We start from the raw sequence: 20,756 nt of genomic DNA, 5'->3' as shown, positions 1-20,756 counted from the left end.
CGCGGGGAGGGGAGGGGTGGGGCAGGGCCCTAGTTTTATGTGGAAAAATGTCATTCCAAGAATTATAATAAATAAAAAATATAAAGATAATAGATCAATGAGTGACATACTTAATCACTTAATAACTGGTAAAGATTAATTTATTATCTAAATAAACATATCTGATTAGTTTTAAGTTAATAAGTTTTTAAATACTATACACAAAATTAATACATAAATTTAATTAACTGGGTCTAAGTACATTTAATCTAACTATAATTTGGTAATAATTAAAATTAAACTAATATGTTAGATTAAATTAACATAATTTTTGTATTAACCTACTTAATTAATGAAAGTTAATTAAATTTGATTTTTGAAGCCCATGATATTTAATTAAATAATAAAAAATAATATATTTTATTAATAACATGGTCTTGATTAATATATTATGTATGGTAATTTATCTTACCCTTTAGCGTTAATTAATTGTGTTGTTGCTAAGGACGGGGCCAGGGGCAACAAGGTAATTTCGCTTCTTTCACCGAGGCCGATGTGTCCTACTTGAAAACAAGAGAGTGCACATCAGAGGCCTCGGGTGTTATCCTACGGGCAGAGACCCTGACTATCAAGTTAGTTAAACGTATGAGGGGGTCAGACCAGGATTGAGATGAGGGCTCAGACGAGGTCACTTGATAGCAAGAGAACTAGAGAGCAGTAATGAGCAAGATGGATTTACCTTAAGCTAGGCACCCCCCTTTTATACTTGACCTTGCAATGGAGTAGTTAAGGGTTGTTAGGGATGGACGACTAGGATCTCGTCCGTCCGATGCCACGTGGTGCAATCTTGGGCCTTGCCATATGCGCCTATATCACTTGCCCCCCACTCTCGAGGCAGTGGTTGTCGAGGTCGACCGGTGCGATGAGCTGAGACCTCGGCTTCATTTGAAGAGAGTATTGTAGTCACTTATAGAGGTGTAGGATGGCGCGTCTAGCAGGGAATATGGCTTCGGTTGGAGAGGGCGTCTCGATGAGTGCTTCCCTAGGTAACCTTGTGGCGACTATTTCCTTGTAAACTTTCCTCCTTGGAGAATCGTGTTGAGCTGAGGGGTGAGACTATGCATGGCATGGGTGTGAGGTGCTCACTTTCGTCCATTGTGCTTTGTACGAACGTCGACATTGATCGACTGTGGCTGTGCACAAGATGAGTGGTGGGTCACCTGGTTCAGACCATTCCTGGCCCAGAGTTGATCGGTAGGTTGGCTAATTTGCTTGGTGTCGTTTCATATTCTCGAGGTTGACACCACGTGGCATGCGTCGGTTCAGGCTGTTAGGTCGGCTGCGCCGCGGCCGTAGGATCTAAGCAATATGAGCTGTACATCTCTCTTTAAATAGGGTTGCTGGTTGAGGCAACTTCCTACCATTTTCTCAATTTCTCTTAAGTCTTTGTAGACCTTGACCACCAACTAGCTTAACCCTTTAGCCTTCTTCCTCAAACTCAACTTTTTTAGGTAAAGAATTTCTTCTGGAACCATGTGTACTCAAACACCGGTCTCGAGTGCTATGAACTTCTTCACCTCTCAGACACCAGAATGCCCCATTCCCATTCCACCTCCTCCAACAGTGAGGATACCACTAGTGAATTCGAGAACTCCCCTTGGGTACTTGAAGTCCGGGTACTAAGGGAGAGGACTGCCCTTGGTGGTGTCGAGTGTAGCTGGCGGGGCAAGGAATCTCCTGATGAAAGTACTGGCTCTACTTCTTCGTGTCTTGTCTTGAGGGTTGGCCTTTCAAGTTTGACTAGGGGAAACTGGATCCCGTGGGTGAGAGGATATGGCCATATAATAACGATGAAGAGGCCAACATGATGATCCGAATTCGGCTGATAGGGACGATTTGCACTGTGCCCTTGGTAGCGGAGGACACCTTGGTGTGGGATGGTCTCAGCCCCGCCCGCCTCGGTATGGATACTCTTGTCGTTGACTACCAATGTCTGCTTACTTTTGTCTTTGTACTTACATGTTATGTTGTGTGTTGCAGAGATGGACGACGACATCAAGGATCGAATAATGAAGATGATAAGTCCAATAAGAGGGGCACGGGCGAGGCCCCGTTGAAGAGGCTTGCCCCAAAGGAGACAATTGCCTTGAAGGAACCGCCTCGGGTGAAGGCACCAACCGAGGCTGAGAGGAGAAAGGCACCGACCGAAGCCAAGGGGAGAAGGGCACCCACACCTAAGAGACCCGCCGAGGCCCCCAACCTCCAAGGTGGAAGAGACTGGCAGTGAGGGATCGCCAGCTCGAGGGTGCCGCTGGGGGCTCTCGACAATTTGTGCCCCACTCTTTTGACATGTCGCTAGTGGTGAGAAGAATCTTCCGCCCTAGTCGGAATGTCCGAGAGGGTGGTACTTTGAGCACCATGGGGTTCAGTTGAGCCCTGGTGACCGGGATGCTACCACTAGGGGACAGGCAATCCTAGACTCAGGTGAACATCCAGGGTGTTCGGGACACCCTTTTGGATCGACTAGCCAAGGTGAGGCTTCTATTCGTTATACTTAGTCAATTTTTTCTCTTTTGCTTTGCTTCATTTTGACGACCACTTATTCCTTGCAGACGTCTTCCACCGCCGTTGGTCTATGCGGCAAGGTGGAGGTTCACCTTCAGCAGTTGAGGACCTCCCCGAAGGAGGCTGACAAGTTGAATCGCCAGCTGACTGTGTCCCAGAGTGGCCGAGAGGCGTCCATTGCAACGATGCGTAAGGAGCGTGACCGTAGGAAGGAGATGGAAGCCAAGGTCTCAGCCATGAGGGAGAAGATGAGGGCTCTCTGGACCTCTCTGAACGAGGTCGAGGAGCAACTGAAGAAGACCAGGGAGAAGCTCTAGGCGACCGAGCAGAAACATCAAGAGGTCTCGACTAAGGCTGTTGAAGAATTCAAGACCACCAATGCCTATAAAGATGAGATGACCAAGTTCGGTGCCGTTTCCTACTTGGAGGGCATCGAAGACACGAAGGCTGAAGCAGCCGACGAGCGTGTGGATGTTGAGGCCTGAAGATGTTCTGCCGGGGCTGGGGTCTTCTCCAAGCAACTTCTTTTTGTCCATTCTCCTCATACAACTCTAGATTCTCCTTCCACTTTTTTTCTTTGTTTATTGTTTGTTGTAAGGGGCTCGGCTTCCCCGAACCAAGGCCAACCTTTTGTAAAACTCGTATTGTGCAATGAAATGAAAGCATAACGAAATTGTCTGGTGACAATTTTGATCACCCGGGCCATCAGCTAGTTAGCTCAAAGCCCATGTGGCATATTTGGGAGGCCGACCATCTGGTTCCTGGTACTTCTGCTAACCCTGAACTTAAATTTTTGATTTCGTTTTGTAGATTGTTTTACTGCAGAATTATTTGGTTTAATTAGACATTGTGGTGGCAATGATATGATCCGGTTATCTATTTCAATGTAGTATCTGTTTCCTATAAACTATTAACAACTGTTCTTGTTTTTCTTTCTCTTTTTATTTTTTTTCCTTAATCTGCCAATGGTATTTATTCTTTTCATTTTGAAGATTTTGGCTATTCAAGGGTCCAAGACTTCATTAATCAGGTTCTACTTCTATCCATGATAAGGAAAGTAATATTTGATCCATTACATTAGGAACTCTAAAGGAAAGACTAGTTCATTAAAATGTAAATAGCAAGTAAATTTGGGGATATTTTACTAATTTACCTTCTGGTTTGGGGCGAGCTTGGGGAATTATATGCAAACCCCTAGGGGTGAGCATAATTCGGTGAAAGATCTTCTTACTATTTTCCTTCAAACAGAGCATAGTGGGTTGCCTGCCGTCAGACTCTCCTTGCTTCGTTCTTGTCTGAGGGGAGTTGCTCGTGTTGTAGGTAGGCGAGGATGGGGTCCATCCAACTAGGGCTGTTCATCAAACCGATGAAACTGACCAAATTGACCCAACTCAACCCAAGTTGGTTACTTTCTAGTATTTCTAGTTGGCTTTGATTCAACAATTTTCCCACCTAACTAATTTGGGTTAGTTTTAGTTTGGCCATTTGTAAACTGACCAAAATCGAACTGACTTGATCATAAATATAAATTAATATTTTCTATTTCAAATATGATTTTTTAACACAAGAAAGTGAGAAAATTCCTACATTTCTTAGTTTAAAATATTAAAATTTAAAATTTATTTTTTAATAATATCATTGTAATTTTTTTAAATTTAAAATTTGTAAGTTTAAATATTTTGAACGAACCAACCAAACTGAAAACTGACCCAAACCGATACCAATGTTTTCAACCCACCATTGACCCAACTAGTTGAACCGTTTGAACCGTCACCCGACTTTCGATAAAAAACTGTTGACTTGGTAAAAAACCCAACTCAAAGGGTTCATTCGTTGACTCGTTCGACTTGGTCACTTGGTTGTAGGTTGCAAAGTTAATGCTTGCCCAAACTTTTTGAGGCTATAACTTTGCACTCTGATGTCTGATTGAGGTGATTTTTTTTTTTGGGTAACTTATCAAGATCTATTTACCCCAAGGTTCTATCGGTGCCTTGCCTCGCTATTTTGGTGAGAAAACCCTTTTTTGGCTCAAATTGAGTTTTTAACATTTTTTTGTAAAAAAATTAAAACTGAATTAAAAAATAAATAAAGTAGAGAATAAAACATATATTATATGTACTTACACACACACACACACATATATAATTAGATGGTTTCGTGTTTTTTCATTCGTGTCGGACCGATACGGATCTATATCGGCCTCGTATCGGACCGTTTTGGGTATGTATCGGCCGATACAACCCGAAATGGGCCGATACACATTATGTATCAGCCGATTTTAATTTCCCTCTCCTTTTTAATTTTAATTCATCTATTTTCTCTCTCTCTCTCTCTCATTAATATCGATTTTAATTAAGCCTTTAAGTTTGAGACGCCACTAAATGCTAATATTATTTAATTAAATGCTCATTTGAGTTACCTTTAATTAGGTCATTTAACATGTCATTAAATGTTATTTAAGTCTAATAACTTGTTAAAAATCACAAGTTGAAGGCAACAAGTTCCGAACACAAGTCATTTGTTTACAACGATAATTAATTAACCATTATGCGACCAACCTTAATTGCTTATTAAAACAACATGTTTTTTTTTTTTTTTTTTATACTTAAAGTAATCTTTCTTGCCTGGGTGGATGTTTCCCAACAAATGCTAAAATTTGATTATTAATATTTATATAATAATAAGATAAATACAAATTATATTTATTTATTAAAAAATTAAGGTGTATATTAACTTGTATATATAATAAATATTATCTAAATCTATATACAATAAATATTAACTAAAAAATGACTTTAAAAAATATTAACTATATATTAGTATATATACACATACATTTTAGTTCTTCTATTATTTTACAACGGTTACTAATTATATCCCGGTACTTTATATAAATCATTAAAGAATGGTTTTTATGTTTAAATAAATTAGTTATAATCATATAAAATTCATTTTTATTGTTGTTCATATTTTTTAAGGATTTTCTAGTGTATTCATGCATATCTTGATTTTTTGTCTATATCTGTGTTTCCAAAGCGTATCTCAATATATCTCTTAAAATTATATTTTCCAATACACCTTACGTTTACAATATTTTGAACCTTGATCTATACCTCTAATTTCAAGTATCTATTTCTAGAAACCATGCGGACCCTAAAATTATTGTTGTATGAAATTTTCACGTGAATTTTATAGCCCCATAGTACAGGGGGAATGTATCCAGACTGTGAATTGATGTCAAATTCACGGGAAAGATGTGATTTATAGGGGAAAGTGCTAGAAGGGGGGGCCGGAATTCAGAATTCTGCATCGGATGTAATTGTATTCTCCTAATCAAGTTTGTAGAAAGTCCCACATCGAACAAATATATTAAACTGGAGTTAGTTATCTATTCTTTTACAAGTAGATACGTTGCTGAGCTCGGTAGCGTGAGCTTTTAACCCAAGCGGGAGCATCAAGTTGGTCGAACATTAGTCCAATTCCGACAGGCGGGATCTGACGGAGTAATTTGCCGGCACGCCCGTTCCAAGTAGGGAGTTGAAGCATGGGGTTTGAGCGAAGGCTGAGGCTTCCTGGTTCTTAGAGAGGAGGGCACCGCGTCAGGCTGGCTTCACAGAGCAGCGACAACCTCCCGCTCTCGTCGGTGGAAGGATAACGAGTCGGTGCTCCGCTGATCCACTCATCACCCTAGGAATTGATCCCAATCGGACGACCAATTTTTGCCCGGAATACACCATCATCTCCACCACCTCCGTCCAGCTTCCTCTCAGGTCCGAGTTACTCAACTTTTGGCTTTGTAGATTTAGTTTAAGTTGTCCTTAGCTTGTTTCATTCCTTTCCCTCGTTCAAATTCAATCTATTTTTGCATTACCTTCCGTACTGTATTCTCAAACCGCAGAAAACTCCATTGACAACATCTCCTCTGGGAAAATTGGAATAATCCCTTCGTTACAAATAATCAACATATTATATAGTTGAAATTCTTTTCATCTAGACAAGTGCAAATTTAGAAAAAAAATTTTCATTAATAACCATAATAACCACAAGATTCACTAAATACAAACATCCAAATAAACAAGTCTCCATCCTTTCAACAATTACAATATGTGACGTAAAAGGCGAATAATTGAGGAAAGCAGAAAACCTTTTTCCCTGCTCTCTTGTAAAACACAAATCAATTATTCTTACCCTCTTCTTCATTGAGAGATGAAAAGAACATGATATATATATAAATAATGAAAAGGCCAAGTACTGAAGTTTTAAGTTTATGAAAAGTTTTGTTTTTCAAATTCTCTTCTATAAAATGAGTTCCTTTATTGAAAAAAGGCATCTAGAAAAATCTTTCCATGTAGAACATTTATATTTAAGGTCATTTTATTATATCCTAGGTGATTAAAACCAAGGTTCAAAATATGATACCTCGTATCGGGCGTTTCGATACTTGCTTTTTACTTTTTTTTTTTTTTAATTTTTTTTCAAAACTGGTTCAGGGGAGCCGGTTTAGGACCCCTCCATCCCTTGAACCGGTCAAACCCCCAATACACCCACTGTAGGAACGTATCGAAAGGGTCCCGGAACAATACGTATCGATCGATACGGGCTGATACGTAACGATACTTTGAATCTTGATTAAAACCTTCTAACATCCAAATTAACCATGAAAATAAACATTAAAAAAATCTATGAATGAAAATTAGTCAAGGATCATTATTTTCATAATTGAACTAGATGAAAAAGCTTGAAAATTATGTCGGAGCAGCATAGATGGGAAAGAATAAGAAAGTTTTAAATTATTTGAAGGGTTAGATAGCCTTTCATGTCTGCCACTAAAACACCAAAGATGCAAGACACTTGTTTGGATCCTCAGTAAAACACCAAAGAACTCAAGAATGGCCCAGCTTGGCAGACGTCCAAAAGTGATCTGTTTTCCCAAAGACTGACATCTCCAGTGTTTTTAATCAGAAAATATTCATGGTGGATTCAAGACTTAAGATGCCTATAACTAGAAAATAAATTTAAAAAGAAATCAAAAAGAGAAATATCCTTAACACCCAAACTGTGCACTAGTTTTGGTTGTCTGTTATATACATGGGCTTGGTGGTCTTCCAAGACCAAATAATGAAGAATAAGGCCCATTTTGATCTCATTAAGGTCTAAAAATTGTCTCAAGAGTTTTGTCATCTATTTCAGATTCTCAGTGGTCACTAAATGGTGGTAAGAACATATTGAAAGTGGTTTTCTAGTGGTACCATCACTAGTGTTATCATCTAAGGGATATTGGTAGGACTCAGAAGTACAGGGGTTTGATTATCAGATTTATTTTTACTTCTATGGACTGGGTTTGATTATTAGATTTATTTTTATCCACTACCATCTAAGAGGACTCAGATGGTACAGGCAAACTATATGAAAAGCTCCTCCTTTAAGGATAGCAAACACCAACCCCACCTGGAAATCTTAGTCCATTTTACATTGCCAAAATTTTTTGAAGATTTTAATAAGAACATCAATTAAGGTATTTAATACTCAAATATTCTTGCAAATGGGTCATTCTGTTCCATTATAAAACTGCCTTTAATAGAATGATGAATCAGAAAACCACTAACTTAAAACTTAAAAAATGCAAAGCATCAACATTCCTTAAACCAAACAAAATTGCAAATCAATGCATAAAATTCCATATTACCTTCCTCTTCTTCAAAACAAGGTTTAATGTGTCCTCAAGCTGCCTTTTCTTGTGCTTCCTTTCCTTTTTAAAAGCACCACACACCTCTACATTAATTGATAATACATATCAGTCAGTACTTCACAGAGAACCATTCAACCTAAAAGGTTAAGCTGTTAAGTGAGATCCTTGAATAGGTTTTATTCTCTAACATGCCCCCTCACGTAAAAGCCCATTGGGCTTTAAGCGTGGACAGCACAGGCCCACTCATTGGGCTTGAAGCGTGGAGGTGATGAGAATCGAACACTAGACCACTTGGTCAAAGTGGCTCTGATACCATCTCAAAGAACCATTCAATCTAAAAGCTTAATCTGTTAAGTGAGGTCCTTGAATAGGTTTTATTCTCTAACAGTACTAATACCACAGTGAAAGTATGCTTTTACTACAAACTACTCTTAAATATTTGAAGATGTGTACCTATTCATACTTAAAAACATGGAATAGATCTACTCTTAACCTTTCTTCTAATAGCTGCTTGTTCACACATTTGCACAAGCACATAATCATATGACATGTGTGTACAGATACATATGTTTATGTTTATGTCTCTGGCAGCACCACTAAAACCAGGATTGCCTTTCAAAACTGCATCTATACTGAATTTTTATCTACATTTACATGGTTCTATTCAAATGGGTTATCTTACCTCCTAAGCCTCAAAGACAACCTCTTTAATACCCAAACATTCTAAAGTATCTGGTTCTGTCCAAAAACTTATGTCCATGAGCACTTGATATATTGATTTACATTAATTAGAACCATACCATCTTACAGAGAATCATTTAATAACTTCCATGATTATTTGGAGTCAGAAGGGGATATAGAATTGGACCAATGAGTTGGATGGTGTTTTCCCATTAGATGAAGTGGTTAAATTTGATAAAAAGATAGAGATTGTTAAGGTGATTGAAAAAGAAGTGGGAAGAGTTTGAGTTTGTTCCTTTTAGGAGGTAAGAATGTGCAAGATTGTTCTTTTTTTTTTTTTTCTTTTTTTGAATTAGAAGAAAGAGAGAAGACTAAAAATTCTGAATCTACAAAGTAGGATTAACTATGCAAGATTATTCTTTTTTATTTTGAATTAGAAGAAAGAGAGTAGACTAAAAAATCTGAATCTACAAAGTAGGATTAACTATGCAAGCTTATAGAATTAGAACAGAAATGCTGATATGATTATTGGAAATTTTGTGAGACATTCAAGAGGTACAGGATGCTAGTGTTACTTCTGGAAGGAGATAGTTGTGGGAAGTGTTTATATTGCATCTTGTTTAAAATTGAGAAAAGTTGTAGATGTGGTTCCTGACTTTCTGGGATGTTTACTATTGTTATTTTGTTTATATTGTAAAGTTCGGGGCTTATTTGTTAAAATTCTAGTTCATCTCATGACTAATGAACGCAAGGAAATCATCTTTCAATCCACATCACCCAAAATTTGTGGCACTGGTAAAATCAGAACATTCTCTATTTAATAAGAACCATGAAGCAGTAGATGATTGAAATTTTAAGAAGTCAAGCTTGTCTTACAAATTTGACCAAGAAAACAAGAAATTATTCAAGTTTGGATCACTACACAAAAATAAAGAAACAGTATGACATGCACCCTTAATTATTGAACTTATTGATTATTTGGTTTTTTTCAAGCCTAGTACAGAATCCGTTGTCTTCCAAACACTTTTTCCTTTCTAAGATTGGTGGGTAGTCTCTACTAAAGTCATATTTGACCAAACTTTATGGGCAATAATCTCGAGTAGCATCTAGTATATGTAATATTGGGATCTTACAATTTGAATCCCAATCTAATATATTTAATGAATTGAATGTTTCATTTTGGCTATAGCTAATTGTAAAATAAAAAAGCTATTTGCTTTCCCTCAATGCCTTTTCTCCCTTTTGAGTTTTACTTATGGGAAATGTATGAAGATGACCCAACCTTGTTGGAAATTTTCTTTCTACACCTCTCCTTTGATTATAATAAAAGTCATTATACAATGCTAATCAAAGGTATCTTGTGTCTTGGGAGGGGTAGATTGGTACAAGCAATTTGATGGAGAGATGTGGCACCATTGAAGAATTGTGAGGATTAATCCCTAGTGTTTGAGTCAGACACGAACGGATAGAGGCAAAAAGCTCTTGCTCTTGTTCTTGATGAAGGGTTATTTGGCCCGACCTAGTAAAAAGGAGACACGTGGACATGAACTGACTAAGAGATGACAACTCAGCATGGCATACCTAGTTCGCAACAATTGAGCTCGAGTATTCAGGCACTTCGGCACAAGGACCACCTCGGCTTGAGGCTCACCTCGGTGTAGGGCCACCTCGGCACTAGTCTCACCTCGGCATCGAGGCGCCTCGGTATTCAATTCAGTTCGAAACTAAAAGACCGAAGTACCGGCTCAGGACCAACAACTCGAATCGCCACAAACTGACTCCCGCATAACAAACCCCAGAGGTCTCTCCAACGATCATGATGAGTTAACAGATCCCGACATTTTCGGGATTGCGATGAGGACTTACCTTGACTCCGTCGGAATCGGAAGTGGAACGAGATAATCCTTACCTGTATACTGCTCCTTAGGAAGCGGAGCAAACTCTATCTCCACACCCTGGATATCCTAGAGCTCTTTTGTGTGCCCCACGACTACTCCAGTATATAAAGGCACCAACCCCAATGGCGCAACGTACGCGTGATTTTTCTTCTATCTAGCTTTCTAAGTTCTCTAAGTTCTCAATTCAGCTCGCATCAGATTACTGACTTAAGCATCGGAGCGACCTTGCCGGGTTAGCCACCCTGGGTTCTCTGGTCCTGTCTTGCAGATTCACTTAGCACGCCGTCCGACTGGACGCCAGAACATCCTCCAGCAGGGAGTAGTCAGACCGCGCAACATCAATTGGCGTCGTCTGTGGGAAGACGATCAAAAAGCCTTCTTCACAATCAACAACTTTCCACTGAAATCAATGGCCTCTTCTAGTCACACCAGACATAGTAGTGAGATGAATGTCTCTGGGGGGCAACCTCAGTTTCCTTCAGTGTGCATTGGCCAGTTCACCATACCGCTTACTGCGGCTGGGGTCCCAACACTGGCTGTGCCACAAAACACCACACAGGTGAACGCCCCACTCCCTCCAGTGGTAGGTGCAACCTTCGCTGAGCCGTCTATGGTTCCCCCCGGAGTTGGACAATCTCAGTTCGACGACCTGGTGCACTGCGTGCGGGCCATTCAGGTCCAAATGCAGCAGGTCCAGTAGTACCAACAGTACATGTTCTACCAAAACTACCAACAGCAGTTCCCTCCACTGCCACAGAGCCAGCAGCCGGTTCCACCCAGGCACCCAGGGACCCAGCAGAACCAGAATCGACCTCGCATGAACCAGGACATCACTCGATCTCCCCACTGAGGCGAGGAGACTTCCTAGGTCCTAGTTCCTCCCAGGAGTCAAGTCTCACCTCGCGGGAGGAAAGACAGTTAGATCACTCCACCTGTTTCACAAGGAAACCTCGGAAACAGGTCCGGGGACACTCAGCCCAACAGGGCCATTCTTCCTCGGCGTTCGCATCAAGAAGGTGGATCGCTCGCAGGTTACCGGTTTGGGGTTCTGGGTGCGAATTCAAGGCAAGGCCCCTCCATCCACGATAGTCAACCTCAGAATCCCATAAGGAACCAGGAGCTACCTCGCGGTAGAACAGTACCAGAGCATACCGAGGTTAGCAACACCAATGCAAAGACAATAAAGAAGCAGCAACGAAGGCGTCGCAAGGCACGCCGAACTTCAGTACAGAATAGCCAGCTCACGAGACCAAACCAACAAGAATAGGTGAAAGGTAAAGAGGAGGCGAGCTCGATAGCTACAAAGACCACTCCTCTACTCTTCGGGTCGTCCCCTCTGTTTTCCGAGCTCTTGGCGACCCCGATGCCCAAGGACTTCAAGATGCCTCCCCTGGATAAGTATGACGGATCTTTTGATCCTAACGATCACGTGGATTTCTTCTAGTCCCAAATGCACCTAGTTGGGGCCGACGAATCCTGCATGTGCATAGCTTTCTCTACCACCTTCAAGGGAGTAGCTCGGACTTGGTACCAGAACCTCGCGCCAGGATTAATTAAGAGTTGGGCGCAGTTCGTGGAATTATTTACCTCGCACTTCATCACCAGCAAGAAGTGCCTGAGGTCGCAGGAGAGTCTGCTTAACGTAGTCCAAAGAGAAGGGGAGTCCATCAGAAGTTACATCAAGCGGTTCAACGATACCTACCTACAGATCACTGATCTAGACCCAGCGGTGAGACTCGCGATAGCCAAAAAGGGCGAAGGGGGGAACTACCTAGCGAGGAGCTGACCTCGCTAGCGGGAGCCGAGGACTGCACCTTGGCACCCTCGAGCTCACTAGAGTCACCAAGGAGCCTATTTATGGTAGCACTAGACATATTGAAATAGGAACAGGAAAGGAGAACAATCTAAGGAAGAAAAGACGAACTCACCAAAAAAGAAAATGACCTCGGAATACAAAGGAAGAAGTGGCGAGCTGAAGGACTCCAACGCGACCTCGGGAGAGCTCAATCACAGGATTTGTGGCAAAGAAGAGGGGCCCCTCGGCTCCCTATTTATAGTTCATCGCGAGGCGATCAACGGCTGAGACCTGCTCAATCCAACGACTCTCATGAAAACTGGTTGCACGACACTTGAGGACAAAATCGGTTAGGCACGCTTTTTGACATCCGCGAAGTCTATAAACAGTGTGACGTCTGCGCGTACCCGGAATGCGATCTGGGTCATTTGGTGGTTGAGCCAGACGATTGAATGGGACCGACCAGCGGTTCGCTCTTCAGGATGTTAGACCCCATGCCAAATCCACCTAGATCGTCCGTGAACTCCTCGCACCGGGTTGGGACCCTTGGCACGAGGAGTGGGGAGAATTTGATGATGGGTGATTTGGCCCGACCTAGCAAAAGGGGGACACGTGGACACGAACTGACTAAGAGATGACAACTCAGCATGGCATACCTAGTTCGCAACAATTGAGTTTAGGTATTCAGGCACCTCGACACAAGGACCGCCTCGGTGCAGGGCCACCTCAGCACTAGTCTGACCTCGACATCGAGGCGCCTCGGTATTCAATCCAGTTCGGAACTAAAAGACCGAAGTACCGGCTCGGGACCAACAACTTGAATCGCCACGAACTGACTCCCGCGTAACAAACCCCAGAGGTCTCTCAAACGGATCCCAAATCTCTCGGGATCACAATGAGTTAGCAGATCCCGACCTTTTCGGGATTGCGATGAGGACTTACCCTGACTCCGCCGGAATCGGAAGTGAAACGAGATAAGCCTTACCTGTATATTGCTCCTTAGGAAGCAGAGCGAACTCTCTCTCCACACCCTGGATATCCCGAAGCTCTTTTGTGTGCCCCACGACTACTCCAGTATATAAAGGCACCAACCCCAATGGCGCAAGGTACTCGTGATTTTTCTACTCTCTAGCTCTCTAAACTCTCTAAGCTCTCAATTCAGCTCGCATCAGATTACTGACTTAAGCATCAGAGTGACCTTGCCGGGTTAGCCACCCCGGGTTCTCTGATCCTGTCTTGCAGATTCACTTAGCTCGCCGTCTGACTAGAAGTCAAATCATTCTCCAACAGGAAGTAGTCAGATCACACAACATCACACATATATAGCTATTTTGTTCCGAGTCAAAGTCAATTCAATCTAGGTAAGGTAGGTGGTTCACCTCATATATCACTTGAAAAAAATCTTAAATGCTTATTCAAAATATCCAATTACTTTGGTGAAGTCCTTAAAATCATGGCCAAGTGTCATGATATCAACGTAACCCATGCATATACTTGAAGGACTTGTAGTCAGGAGCTTATTTCCAAGTAAAATTTCAAGGTTTATATGGTTTGATTTTTTGAAACTCGGTTCAAGCCATGATTAATGGAACAAGAATGAATTCTTTATCTACGAGACTGTGTTAAGAAAGATGAGTTTTAATAGCTCTGCCCATATACTCACAGTTAGGGGTGGCCATGAGCCGAGCCTTTTACGAGCTATTCGAGTTCGACTTTTGAAAAGCTTGGCTCGACTCGGTTTAAACCGAGTTTTAAGCCGAATTCTAGCTTGATATATAGGCTAGTTTATTAATCAAGCCGAGTTCAAGCCCAGTGAAGCTTGACATGTGAGATTCACAAGCTTAGTATTAAATAAATAATTTTTATTATATACATACATACATACATACATATAAAAAATAATTTTATTATATAATAATATTTTATTTTTTATGTATAATAGTAAATAATTTTTATATTTATTTTTTGTATATATAATATTAAATAATTTTTATAATTCTTAATTTTTTGTTTGTAAAATAAAAAAATAATTTTATACATATAATTTTCATTTTTCAAAAAAACTTGGCTTATAGTCGAGCTCGAGCCGAGCTGAACTCAAACTTACGAGCTATGAACTGAACCGAGCTCGGGCCTGACATTATTCCTGCAAGCCAAACTCGAATAGCCAAATATTCGACTCGGCTTGGATCGAATCCACCCCAACTCATAGTAAGCATAATTGGTTATTGAGTTTCACAACATTAATTTGTATATAGGTGTTTATTGTGTACTGTTTACGTGGTTAACATTTTATTTTTCTAGAAGAGTGGTTCTAGGCTAGGGCGCTTCAGTCAATTTGGTTAGGGCATTTGAGTTAATCCCTTTTATGTAAAACAACGACAGATACTATTCACTAAATATAAAATTTAATCAGACTGAAATCTTGGTAAGACTAATTGCCGATTAGAATCAGATCCCCATCCAAGTTTTATCAATTGGATAAAGTTTTTAAATATAGATTTCAATCCCTTTACAAAAGCAGAGTATCCAAATCAAAAATATTAAAACACCCTATCTATCAATTGAAAGAGGATTTATTGAAGGAAGAAGTTTACCTCTTGTGATAAACTATGAACTCTTAATGATGTCTTCTTCAAATTGACGATGCCTTCTTCAAATGTACCTGTTGTTGCCTTCGGTGGTAGTTCAAAGAGAAACTAAAAAACATCATATCTTATTCAAGAGAAAATAATCTAGAGTATTCGGTATTTAAAGTTCACTTAACAGAAACAAAAAGAAAAAAAATAAAAAAAATAGAAGCTTATAGTGGATAACTTACCAACACTTTTGTTGATCAATCTATCTAAGACTTATGTGGTGGTGTTCAATACTTCATCTCAAATAAAAAGAAAAAAAGGAAAAGCAAGGATTAAAGTTGGGATTTAAGGTAAGAAAGAAAGGGACGAAGATCAAGGGAGAGAGGAATTTATACCTCTGATTGTCCGTGGATATCTGGATACCTATACCGAATATATCCTCTGATCGTCTGTTCCTTTCGGTTGCAATGGTGGAAAATGAGCAAGAACACTTTGATCGTCCGTCCCTTTTGGTTGCAACAGTGGAAAATGAGCAAGAATGTTTTGATTCTGTCCATTTTGGTTGTAGAGGTGGCAAATGAGCAAGAACAGATCAAATGATTGGAAAGAGGGAGGGAGAGAAGGGGAGGGAGAATCGAAATAGAGAGAACTGTAGAGAGAGAGAAAGTTTTCACGGGATGAAAAACTAGAAACCCGTGTGTCTTGCACGACCACTATCTAATATTTTATTTTATTTTATTAACGACGGACTGTGCGGGAGAGGGAAATTTTTTTTTAGGTATTTAATTGGGAGAAAGATGGTTCAAACCAGAGTCAGAATTTATAAACACAAAGTACTGTTAGGGTAGATATCAGCTCAAAATTGTTATCAATTCACGGGGGGGCGTTAATGCATAGAATATGAGTTATTGACATTTTAAATATTTATAGATCTGCAGTAGAAATCATAAATCTGCATTGAGCCTGTTCATACTTTTCGGTATTTAATTTAATGTTTTATAATTAACGACCAAACTAATTGACAAATAATTACTTTTGTGGAATAATAACGACGACATATTATTCTTGACGTCATTAATGTCTTACAATTAAGCAGCCTCGGATCACTAAAGCCATACAACTAAGTGGAGGACAACTTGATGAATGTAATACCAAGAGATATTAATGTATGTTTAACATAGCATATAATAATAGCTACCTAATGATTATTAGAGAGATTGGTCATAAATTGAGAGACCTTGTTCAAAGAAAATGAGAGGTTTGGACGCATCACCATAAGATATTGTAGTGCCCCTATCACCTTTCTATATAGACAAGGGTCAGCAAAGCAATTGGTGGAGTCTAAGACCAATGGAGTATTGGCAACCATGAGAGTCAAAGAAGGTTTAGTATATATATATATAAAGCATTTGCCTTCAATTCCATTAAACAAATATACCACCGAAACCATGCACATGGGGCTTGCTTGAGGCTATAAATAGATTGATGCAACGTATCTCAATGAAGCCTGGAGGTTAGGCCATGTAAACCTCTTTAGAGAGACTTCAATGAAGGAATGAATTGCTGATATCTAACTATTGTAATGGGTCAAGAATGTGAGACGGCAAGAGAGAGAATCAATTGTATAGTATCTAGTTTAACAACTGGGCTAAAAGTTTCTTCAAAATTGACCCATTCTTACTGGTGAAAACCCTTGGCCACTAGATAGGCCTTTAATCAATCAACTGAACCATAACTCTTTCTTTTAATTTTAAAAACCCATTTACAAGGAATAACATTCTTGCCACATGGCGGAGGAACTAAAGACCATGTGCCATTGTGCAAAAGAGTGTGAAACTTAGCACTCATTGCAACACACCATCGGGAATCATGAGATGCAATGGAGTAAGAAGTAGGTTCCACTTTAGAGAGAGGAATAACAGTAAGCTCATATTGAGGATTGGGTTTGTAAAGACTAGGCTTAGATCTGGTTTGCATGCCATGAGTGGATGTAGTAAAAGGAACTATAGTAGCTTCATGAGGCTAGGGGTGAGCAGTATTTGGTTAAAACAGAATAATTGAACTGAAAATTTCAGTTTCGGTTTTTTGGTTCGGTTTTTGGAATGTGAATTTTGATTAACCAAATTAACTGAACTTTTTATTAATATATGTAATATATAATATATAATATATTATATATTTATATATTAATATGTAATATACTGAAATTTGATTTTATAATATATAGTATATAATATATTATATAATATATATAATAGAGTATATATTAATTATTAAAATTCAGTTTTAACCAAATAACCGAAAACTGAACTGAAAAGTTCGGTTTCAATTATTTTGATTTTTCTAAATTCGGTTTTGTTTCAGTTTTTATTTTTAATTCGATTTTCAAAATTTTGGTTTATTCGATTCGGTTTTTAATCAAATAAACCGAATGCTCACCTCTACATGAGACCCATTAGAAGAAGTGAAAGGTACAAAATTGGTATCCACAATAGTTGCATCCGAATGAAGAAGAATTTAAAGAACAAGATGGAGATAGTGCATTCAACATAGGCTCAACAACTCTCATAGTGGTGTGAATAGGAAAAACACATGGTGGCAAGCCCATGACAGAGTTGGATTCTGTAGAAGATGGTATGGTGGAGGAAATTTTCATGTCCTTGTAAGAGAAAGAAGATTCATTAAAAATCACATGTTGAGATACATAAATTCGTCTAGTGGAGACATCAAGGCAATGATGGTCTTTGTGATTTGGGCTGTAGCCAATGAATGTGCACAAATGAGTGCAAAAATCAAATCAGAACTTAAGGCTGTGTTTGGAAATGATGTAAATGGAGTGTAAATCCCGGTTCAGGGTAAATTTGCACTCTGATTCACTTTTGCTTGTGTTTGACAACATTACATTTATGCATTGACAACTGACAGACCAATGCATATTTACATTGATAATAAGATGTAAAATTACATCAATAAAAAAGAAGTAAATTTGTGTTCAAATGGGCTTTTGATTAAAAAAAGAAGCATATGCTTTATTGAAATTCATGTTTGCATCCATTACAACTAAAAGTTTGTTTGTTTAGAAGGTAAACTTGTCAATGCAAAACTAATCCAACATTATAAATTATATGAACAATTTTACACTACATATTTACATTCACACTTATATGCATCATTTCCAAACGCAGCTTAAATGGAGACTTGTGGCGAAGAAAGGAGAAGGGCAATGGATTGACTAAGTATGCAATAGTAGAAATAGATTCATGCTGTAGAGTATGTGGCAATTTTTCATGATCAAGTAAGGTGAGTGCAGTGTCAACTATGTGACATGCTTATGCTCTACAACCCCATTAGGAGCACAAGTGTGGGGACAGTTAAAATGGTGAACAATGCTAGACTCAAGGAGATAATTTTTGAGTTTCTTAAATTCACTATCTTAATCAGATTGAAAAATTATGATAGAGTGACCAATTAATTTCTTAATCATATTACAGAAAGAAATGAAAATTGATAACACAAATTTAATAGTAATAGGAAACAATCATGTAAATCGACTAAAGGCATCAACAAAAATAATGTAATATCGATCTCCAATATCAAAAGCCAATGGAGCTGGTTCCAAATGTTAGAATAAACTAAATATAATGGCTCTATAATGCTAACAGAAGAAATTTAGTAGGGAAGAGCTTTGCCACGAAGACAAGAACAGTGGTAAGCTTCCCTTGGTACTGATAGAGATGAGCTTGTTATGAGCCAAGTGATGGAGTATGCCCTCATGTGGAAGCTACTGAAGGTATTGCAAGGTGACTATGCCGATACGATACGCCCCCTATTGGGGGTAATGTATTGATATTTTAATAATCCTTGGGTAGATATTCGAACTCAATCACTTCATTAGAGTAAATTGTAATATATAATTGTAATAATATATATATATATAGAGAGAGATGGATAAAACTATAGAGATGAATTCAACTATACAATTTGCAGAGTTAATCCTATCTTTAAGAGGAGAAGCATATTGTTTCACTAACACCACCAACAAAATGAGCCACTTTGGTGAAGCTACCTAAGATAGCTTTACTAGAAAGTCGACTTTACAGCTCATGTAAGTCTGTTTTCAGTTAGAACAGGCACTAATTTTAATAGATAGTTAGAATAGTGGAGAGGTATTTCAAATAATAACCCTCACCCTATAGTTAAGTTGGTCATTTAGCACCCTTCCGAATATAAAGGTACAAGATCAAATCCACGCAGTCTCTTTGAAGTAAAGTTAATGGACCTCACATTCACTTTGCTCTGTTCCCACCGCCTTCATAGTCCCCTGTAATGTGTAATTTGTAATACCAAAAGAAGATAATAACCTTAAAAAGAAACATATATTGGTTGCTTTTGGGTTGCACTTTCTACTTTGTACATTGCAACTAATGTGCTTTAGGTGCAAGTCAGAATTAATACTTGACTAGGCTATGGAAGTACAAGGTGCAACTTACAATAGTTTTAGGTGCAATTTGTAGGATCGCTTCCAAAGGGGGATGAATCGGCTCTGTTCACTTGATATATATGGTTTATGGAGTTGCAAATCACCACCTAAATTTTTAGAATTGAGAATTTAGGGAAACTTGAATTTTTTAAGAAAATATTTTTTTAGCGACTCTTTGACCCAATAGAGATAGATTTAGTAGTGGGTTTGGAGATCTAAGTATAGTGTGGGAAGGTGTTAGGCACCCCACATACGCTCGGTTAAAGTGGCCCTTGTTTCTCCAAATTTCAAGATTTTTTTTTTAATTTTTGGGCTTAAATATATTAAAATCATCACATGCAAATACACACACATGCATATGCGAACTGAAATGAGTGCCTTATCAAAGGAGCAATTGAATAACCTAGAAAGATAATGAGAAGAATTTTCGAATTAATTCATATGCCACGAATGATTTACCATGATGTTAAGTAACACCTAAATTAATAGGAAAATATTAACAAATTGATGATCTATCCATCCACACACACATGAACTAAACAAGATGAAGTATAGAATGGTAGAGTTAACATGAATGAATGACATGATATATATTATCCATCTTAAAGAATGTTTACTAAGGCTGCATTTGGAAACGATGCAAATGGAGTGTAAATCCCAGTTCAGAGTAAATTTGCACTCTGATTCATTTTTGCTTGTGTTTGGCAACACTGCATTTATGCATTGACAAATGACAGGCCAATGCAAATTTACATTGATAATAAGATGTAAATGTACATCAATAAAAAAAAAGTAAATTTGCGTTCAAGTGGGCTTTTGATAAAAAAAAAAACATATGCTTTATTCGAATTCATGTTTGCATCCATTACAGCTAAAAGTTTGTTTGTTAAGAAGGTAAATTTGTCAGTGCAAAACTAACCCAATTTTGCAATTTATATGAACCATTTTACATTCTACATATTTGCATCATTTCCAAATGCAACCTAAATTAAGAGATTAATATAGTAATATCATATAGTAAATTAATAGGTTGAATTAAGAGTTAACATTTGGAACAGATTGCAATAATTTGAACATGTTAAGAGATTAA

The 20,756-nt window shown here is 38.6% G+C and overlaps 2 long non-coding RNA genes and 1 other non-coding gene across 5 annotated transcripts; 2 read left to right on the top strand and 1 right to left on the bottom strand.

Moving 5' to 3' along the window:
• Nucleotides 1-176: 176 nt before the first annotated feature.
• On the top strand, nt 177-3,415 carry LOC148790329 (uncharacterized). Its single transcript, XR_016078890.1, has 3 exons — nt 177-1,940; nt 2,020-2,511; nt 2,592-3,415. It is a non-coding gene; the product is annotated as an uncharacterized LOC148790329 (long non-coding RNA).
• A 2,542-nt stretch (nt 3,416-5,957) lies between these two features.
• On the top strand, nt 5,958-6,264 carry LOC148790328 (signal recognition particle RNA). Its single transcript, XR_016079063.1, has one exon.
• A 44-nt stretch (nt 6,265-6,308) lies between these two features.
• LOC104598250 (uncharacterized) lies at nt 6,309-17,203 on the bottom strand. Of its 3 annotated transcripts, XR_735326.3 has the most exons (5): nt 15,582-17,203; nt 15,429-15,485; nt 15,205-15,282; nt 8,231-8,316; nt 6,309-6,466 (listed from the first exon to the last, which is right to left on the bottom strand). It is a non-coding gene; the product is annotated as an uncharacterized LOC104598250 (long non-coding RNA). The 3 variants fall into 3 exon arrangements; XR_016078316.1 differs by having other exon boundaries at nt 6,309-8,316; XR_016078317.1 differs by having other exon boundaries at nt 6,309-8,316; nt 15,429-15,479.
• Between the last annotated feature and the right edge of the window lie 3,553 nt (nt 17,204-20,756).

The sequence above is a fragment of the Nelumbo nucifera genome, chromosome 7 (assembly GCF_055504915.1).
Source record: "Nelumbo nucifera cultivar China Antique chromosome 7, China Antique-T2T, whole genome shotgun sequence".
NCBI lineage: Eukaryota > Viridiplantae > Streptophyta > Magnoliopsida > Proteales > Nelumbonaceae > Nelumbo > Nelumbo nucifera.
The sequence above is the reverse complement of the archived record's forward strand: the minus strand, read 5'-3'. Positions and strand labels throughout refer to the sequence as shown.